This window comes from Triticum urartu, chromosome 5 (genome assembly GCF_003073215.2).
Source record: "Triticum urartu cultivar G1812 chromosome 5, Tu2.1, whole genome shotgun sequence".
NCBI lineage: Eukaryota > Viridiplantae > Streptophyta > Magnoliopsida > Poales > Poaceae > Triticum > Triticum urartu.
Genome location: NC_053026.1, coordinates 276,145,696 through 276,154,249, shown reverse-complemented (window position 1 = coordinate 276,154,249; position 8,554 = coordinate 276,145,696).

Genomic DNA, 8,554 nt, shown 5'->3' with positions numbered 1-8,554 from the left:
ATCAGAGCCTGACTGCCTGTAGGATTACCAAGCCAAGCTGGTCGAAGTTGAGTCTAGAAATGCTTTAGTTATATAAGGGAATTGATTGTGGATGGGAACGTAAGGCTCTTTACTCCTTTACCTTATGCCCTTCTGCTCTGAGTCAACCTCTTCTTTTCTACGGGGGTTTAGGACTAGGCTTCTCTTCTATCTCTCAGGATGACGTGTTACTAAACCATAGTTGCCTAGGATTGTTGGGTTTAAGCCTCAGTTCAGTTCCTACTACTTCCGTATGTTGACCGTTGATCCCGGAACTTTGATATTTTGCAGGATGTCTCAAATCATTTTGAGCATTTACAACCATTATGTTGTCCGAGTCATCCCAGGTTTCTAAATAGTCTGATGCATCTGCAAATCCCTTCCTCCCATTCCTGATGCCCTTTTGGGACAAATTAAGCACACTAATTGGTGAGTTGAGTTACTCTATTGCCTCGACCTATATGTTGGAGTTTTTATTATGACACTAGGGTATCTTAGAGTTAGTAATCTAGCCATCTTTGGTGGTCCCATTGTGATGATTCTGGCCACCATTCTTGAAAGCATCTCGTGATGTTATTTAGTTAGTAGGTATTCTATCTCCGGGTCCTTGGACCCAAGATTCACTCTACTTACTTCATGTTGATATTGTTGCTCGTACCTTTAGGATATTAGTAACCTTTGTGATAGTCCTCGGGGTCCGTGGTATTTCCTTCTTCCAAATACCATGAACTATTTTATGGCAGAAGTTCGTCGAACCAAAAGATCACAATAAGAGTGCTCTTGACGAGTTCTCCATTCAAATTGTGAATCTGTCAGTCCTTCTTCTTCTGCATGGGTTATCCGGAAGAAATATGTTGAACTTGTTCGACATACTAATCCATGCGTCCACAACTCAAAAAAATTATATGTTCCTTGAGTTGTCCCCCTTTAGTTGTATTCCGACCTTAGCCTATCAGTTGATAGTCAAGAGTATGTGTGCATTCGTGTTTATCGGTGCCTTTTACTCTTGTGGTCTGTCAAGCCATTCTATTCTGGAATGACTAGGAGAAACAAACTCCAGTACCTCATCCATTTCTAGGATTGGGTCAAAGTAGTTGTATCCCGCAGATCAAAATGCCAATCCAGCTTTTGTTCTGTTCTACCTCGGAGTATCACCCTCTTTCATAACAAGAGTATTGTGAGAATCGCACACACCCTCAAATGAATTCTTGACGCAGTGATACTTTTTGCCATCATTTTTCATTCCTCGGCTCCATGTTGTTGCAACCAGAATACCGACAAGTGAACCATGATGTGTGAAGTCAATACTCCTAGCAACAGTCTTGCTTGGTAGTTAATGGACATTAATATCATTCTTAGCGTGTTGGTTATCGAATCACTATACTAGGATTGATCGTGCTACCTTGTCCTTATTTCTGGTGCACTCTTCGATCCTTGAGTTAGGATTGAATCCCTTGCTCTTATGATCATGTTGTCTTACCTTGAAAATCAAGATTGTTCCCGAGCTTACTAACATATCGGTGGTTCGTGATATTCCGAATATTTTCTCGGAAGTATCACCAGGTTGTCACCTAACCGCTATGTTGAGTTCATGATCAAGTTGGTTTTTTGTAACCACCCCTTCTCCAAGAATCTGAGTTGGATACCCTCAACTGGTTGGTTAAGATGAACAATAACTTGGAGAGTTGGAAGATAAAAGCTTTATCCGACTTAGTTCATTTTAGGGGATATCTTGTATGTGTGTTGAAGAAAGATGGTACTTTCATCGATTGACCCTCGTGATCAGTTAATGGACCTATCATCTTATCCAAACTTGGACTTGAGTATGGGCTATCGTCAAGTCAATTCAGAACCAACGATGTTCGTAATGTTGTTTTACTCGTGGTTAACCCCTCGAGCATACACCATTACATATTTTGGTCTGACCAATGCTATCATTGTGTTCACTTAAATTGTGGAATTCCACTTATATGGAAGCTTGGATGAATTGTTGTTGAGCCCATCAGCAACATTTTTGTCTCCTCCATGATTTGTGTTGAACATTCGGCTAGTATTGGAAACTTATATAAGCTTTATCTTCGTGTTTCGTTCATGAAGAATATGCTTGGATGAAAGAAGTGACTTCCTCGAATTCATGTGAATTTGATGTTAGTTGCCGCCATGAATTCGTGAAAGCATGTTTCGCTTCCTCTGGAATCATCCCAAGTCAGTCATGCATACATGCGAAGTATTCTGTGGTCTGGAGACTTGCAACCTTCATTCTATATGAATCCCTAGCACACCAAGCCACTGATTGATTTTTTCAAGGAAAAGAAGTTCTTAAGTGCTAACACTTAAGGACCCAAAGGTAATGCACAAGACTTCGATATCCTCGATGATGGTTCCAACCTGAACTCGATAGTTTTATTATAAGACTACTACGTGGTCATGCTTATCTTGGACAGCATGCCCACATGTGTGTAGCAGAACTAGCTCATGTTTTGGATTTTGCTATCGTAGTTCATTTCCCGAGAATCTCGCAACGCCATCTCCTCGACTTGTGTTGCAAACTTCCATTTTCATTCTAGACTCGATGGGTCTGGATTATTCTGACACCAACCAGATCTGAATCTCAGGCAGATATGATGGTTGGAACATTTCCCAGGAACTATCATATTGGTCTCTCTATAACCTGGTAAAGTGGATGTCGTGGTCAACACATCCAGCCGGAAGACCTATTATTGTAGTATCTTGATTGAGTAAGTTGGCCACCTCCCCATAAGGATTTCGTAGGATTTACTCTAGTAGTTATTCCTTATGGATTCCTGAGCTCCCGGAGTCCGACCTGCTACTTGATGTTCTAGATACCAAACCATTTCAATGAATGGGTTAGGCTAGCACATCAAGGAGAACATTAGAAGCGAAGCGCTAAATGTCTCTCGGTCGATCATCCAGATTTTGATTCCTTGGCCTCGCCAAGGTGAAATCTGAGAAGATGTTATCTTCCTTTGCATCTGCATCCTCCACCATTAAATGTCTCTCGGTCGATCATCCAGATTTTGATTCCTTGGCCTCGCCAAGGTGAAATCTGAGAAGGTGTTATCTTCCTTTGCATCTGCATCCTCCACCATTTTTCATCATGGTAGTATGTTGTGTTGCCAGGATCCTTGACACGGATATTGGTAAAACATGATGAATATGGAAATGCTCAAGTTCTTGAGAGCACGTGCAAGCACTAGGACATATCATCAGCATTAATTGGGATCCGCTCTCAGTTTCTTTGATTATGGCATAACCTTTCTAACAACGGAATCACTCTCTACTATTGAGTTTCTCCCTAGTTACTAGAATCATTCCCAGCATTTGCATTTTGTTCCTAGTTTGCACCGCCATTGTGCCATTCAACCTTGGACTACCCTACTCGGTAATTTCAGGTCAGGATCACCTTCAAAAGTGGTCCTATCATGGGTCCCATCCATTTCCGGTGATAAGCAAAAATCACTCATTGCGTTGTCTTCAACAAGGTAGTCCACATCATCCATTCTAGTCTGAGTATGCCATCCTTTTCCGAATCCTTCAAATGATCGATTGTTATTGCCTTAGGCTGGTACAAAGAGTTTCAATGATCTTTGTATCAAAAGTAATTCCTTTGCCACCTAAGGGGATAATTCTACGAGTCACCTTCCTTAAGGTATCACGTTATGGAATCATGGCAATTTTTCCTTGCTACTTTGAAACCCTCGTCAATTGTTTCTTCCGTCCTTTTTAAGGTGTGTTTTGCCTCTCAGCTCAAGATATGTTCAATGTCTCATTCCGTGAGTTGATCGTGAGTTGTGTGATCCTTGAGGAGATCGATTTCTATAGAGTTTCTTTCTGTCATCATCGTGTTGGACAAAGATCTCGAAGACAAAGACGTCAAGATCAATATGATGCAACGAATCAACATCCTCGAGAAAGACATCTGGATCATGAAGAATGTGTTAGCTTGTGTCCCTCTGTCTTCTTACCTCACGACTTGAATCTTGGGACGAGATTCTTGTTTAGTAGGGGTGAGTTTTCACATCCCTAGCTTCTGGTAATGCACTAGGCTAGCCTCATGTGTGCATCATGTTTAATCTTGAAAGAAACTTGAAATGGGGATTGCCTAAACCCCTAGCATCAAAGGAATTCACTAGGTTCACCTAAAATATTTTCAGTAAATCCAAATGGCTTTCGAAAATGTTCATCAACTATGGAAAATGTTGTAAACAGTAACCAGAGGTGATGCACATTTTCCCATGACATTTGGGCTCTGAATTAAATCATACTCTCTTTGCATTTGCGCATTTAAATGCTATAAAATATTTTAGATGCTCAAATAATCATAAACTAAAATGTTTACTGTTGGATATATTCCAAACAGTATCCATGATTAGTTTCAGGATTTTTGGAAATGCACTGGCATTTTTAATAAAGCCCTGAAGTTACAGAAATAATAGAAAACTAGAAATAATAGAAAGAAAGGAACTTACCTGGCAAAGCCCACCTGGCTGGGTAGTGTAGCAGCCAGCTGGGCAAAGCCAGCCCAGCCCACCAGGGGCTCCTCCCTGTCGTCTTTCACCTCCTGCCAGTGGGCAGGAGGGCGTGTGGCCGCCGTGCGCGCACACGCGCCCCGGACACCTCCTGCTTGCCGCTCCCCCTCGATGCCCTGACCTTCTCTGGTGACGCCATGCAGACCCCCTGGCCCTCTCTCACCCTCCCTGTGTCCATCCCCCTCCTCTGCTCTCTCCGCGCAGCAACCGAGCGCGCCTGTCGCCACTGTTCGCTGTTGCGGCGACCACAGCCTTCCCCGTGCCTCTCTGACATGACCTCGAGCTCCGCCACGACATCGTCGTCCCCTGCATTGAGTCGCGCGGCGCCAAAAGCTCTGCTGCATCTCCAACGCTGTTGTTTCTGACCTCGGGTGCCAATTATGCCCGTCGTCGATTCGCTGGACCCCGTGCCTCCCCTGCCTCGCCAGCAGCACCAGAAGAACTGCGGTGAGCCGCTGCACCGTTTCCCCCATGCCCTGTTGCCTAATTCGCCCCCTAGCCGCATCAACCACCGGAGCCGAGCGCTCCCCGCCACCGGCCATGTCGCCGCCGCGGTTGCAACACCCGCACGTCGCACCAGAGCATGTAGGCGTGCTCATCGCTTCCTCAGGAAGCCGCAGACCCCACTAGTTCATCTCGAAATGCGCCGTAGCGCCTAACCGTCGGTGCCCGAGCTTCGGCTTCCGCCACGAGCTCTGCTGCGGCGAGCTCCTTCGCCCCGCGGCCTCCCACATACCTCCCTAGATTCGGGCGAGCCCGGGCTACGCCCCGGTGCCCTCAGCTGCCGCCCCCGTCGCCTTTAGCGCAAGTCCGGCATGCTGCCGCCGCTGCTTTGGTCGCCGCCGGCCAAACCCCAGCGGGCTGACGTGGTCTCTTAGTTAGGCGCTAATCACCACTAATCCCTCTCTAACAGACACAGACAAGCGAGCCCCGTAGCGGGTCAAATCCCAGTCAACACGGGATTAATTTCCAGTTAACAGTGAGCCAATGACATGTGAGACCTGGTCGTCAGGATTGACCTGGTCAGTGTCAGTAGACTCGCTGACGTCATGCTTTCACAACGCTGATGCAGTTAAACATTTTCTGGATTTAAAATAATTCAGAAAATTCCAGAAAATGTTTAAAACTTCAAAAATTCATAGAAAATCAACCGTAACTCCAAATGAAATTTTTTATATATGAAAAATGATTAGAACAATTCAATCTATCCATATGTACCTTTCTCATGAATGTTTGAACAACTTACATCCACTATATATGACAATTTGAATTAATGGCATTTAAGAAAGCAGATATGGAGTTTGAATTTGAACCTAGTGTTCAAACCAACTCCATTTAACTTGTTGCTAGTTGCATTAGCTCAAGCAACAGTATATTGCCATGTCATGATCATGCACCATATTGTTGCATCGCTTTGATTGTGTTCTTCCTTGTTTGCCAGTAATTGTCCCCTCTCAGTAGACGACGTTCCGACGATGAGATCGATGACACCGATGAAGAACTATACTATCTTCAGAAGTGCCAGGCAAGCAAAACCCCCTTGTTAATTCCGATACAATCCCACTCTTTCGCTCCTGCTCTCTTTTACTGCATTAGGACAACAACGATTCAACTGTTACATGATGCGGTAGTTGAACCCCTTTCCTTTGCATGACCTGTCATTGCCATAGTAAATAGATGAAACCCACTAGCATGAGTAGAAGTTGTTTGAGCCCTGGTGTACCTACTCATTCATGTTGTTTGTCATGCATGCTATTGCTTAGAGTTGAGTCGGGTCTGATTCATCGGGAATGAATTGGAATGGTGATGAACATGTCCTACTGTGTGTGAGCTAAGTGTGTGAACACAATTTGGTAAAGGTAGCGGTGAGAGGCCATGTAGGAGTACATGGTGGGTTGTCTCATTGCAACCGTCCTCAGGAACTAAGTTCTGTGTTTGTGATCCATGAACAGTTACTTCCACACATTGGGTTCCGGTAACTCGACCCCTCTCTACTTATTAATCAACTCGATCTCTATCCAGGAGTTGCAACTAGTTTCTGGTGTTTGTAGGTAGTGTTAGTAGTCTACCAAGTGGCACCCGGTACAGGTGGGCTTGGGACAGACTAGGCACAGTGGCACGGTGTACCAAGTGGCACCCGGATGGTGGGCTTGGGAACCCTGCACACATCGTTTGGGGCCGTGAGCGACACCCCGGCCGGATCTCCTTGCGGATGGAACCCGAATAGGCGATAAACCTGGACTAGAGACTTGTGAGGTTAGTCAGGTCGTGGCCGACTCCCTCGCCAGGCTTCTGCTTGAAGGTTGCCGAGATACACGACGTGTACATGGTGGTAATTGGCGAGAGCGTGTCTGAAGAAGTACACCCCTGCAGGGTTATCATTATCTATTCGAATAGCCGGATTCCTAGGATATGGAAACTTGGACCCCTTGCATCGTTCATAGAAAAGTGAAAGTGGATACTCTAAAATGCGCAAGATAAGCGTGAGTGCTATGGATGTCGTTCTCGTAGGGAGACGGGGGCGGATCCATAGTGGTGTATTGATCTGGTGAATATGTGGACTCGTGTGCGCCACCTCAAAAGAGTTACTTGCAGTCGTAGTTCAGGATAACCACCGAGTCAAAGCTGGCTTGCTGCAGTTAAACCCCACCATCCCCTTCATTGATAATGATACATAGTTAGTTCTGATGTAAGTCTTGCTGAGTACATTTGTACTCAGGTTTTTCTTAATTTATGTTTTGCAGAGAGACTTCAGTCTCGCTAGTAGTTCCACATGGACTTCGACGTTTAGCTTGTTACCTCAGCTACGATCTTGTGCCCTCGGCAGGATCTGGTAGATAGTCAGCCTTCTCAGCCTATTTCATTTGTAGAAGTCTGTACTCAGACATGTTAAGCTTTTGCATGTGCTTTGACTTGTATGCTCTGAATGTTGGGTAATGAGCCTAATGAATAAATACTTTGAGTCGTAGAGTTTTGTTGTGATGCCATGTTGTATTTACACATATCGAGCATATTGTGTGTATAATTGAAATGCTTGGTATGTGTGGGATCCGACAACCTAGTTGTTTATCCTTGGTAGCCTCTCTTATGGGGAAATGTAGTCTTGTGCTTCCACGAGCCATAGTAGTTCACTACAGCCCAGTTCACTGGAGTCCTGCTAGCCTAGCACTACTGCTCCAGAACACTTGACTGGCTGGCATGTGATTCACTTTGTTCCTGTGTCTGTCCCTTCGGGGAAATGTCACGCAGTGACATCCCGAGTCCTTCCTAGCCTGCTACAGCCCGGTTCACCGGAGTCCTGTTAGCCTAGTGCTACAGCCCAGATTCGCACGCTGCTGACCGACATGCTCGATGTTGATTCATGTATGCCTGTCCCTGTAAGTTAGTGCCACTTTGGGTTCACCACTAGTCATGTCGGCTCAGGTTCTCTGTCATATGGATGCTATCGACACTATCATATACGTGAGCCGAAAGGCGCAAACGGTCCCGGGCCATGGTAAGGCGACACCCGTGGGAATACCGTGCGTGAGGCCGCAAAGTGATATGAGGTGTTACCGGCTAGATCGATGTGACTTGGAGTCGGGGTCCTGACATACACCTCCAATGTATCTATAATTTTTGCTTGTTCCATGTTATATTATCATTCTTGGATGTTTTACAATCATTTTATAGAAACTTTATAACACTTTTTGGGACTAACATATTGACATAGTGCCTAGTGCCAGCTTTTGTTTTTTTCCTTGTTTTTACTTCACAAAAAATCAGTACAAAACGGAGTCCAAACGAAGCGAAACTTTGTGGAGATTTTTTCTGGACCAGAAGACACCTATTGGGCCAAAAAGTACCAGAGGGGGCTCTGAGGGGAGCATAACGCACCTGGGCGCGCCTGGGGTCGCAGGCACGCCCTGGTTGGTTGTGCCCACCTCGGCCGCCTGCCGCACCACCTCTTTGGTCTATAAATACCCCGAAAATCCAAAAACCCTAGG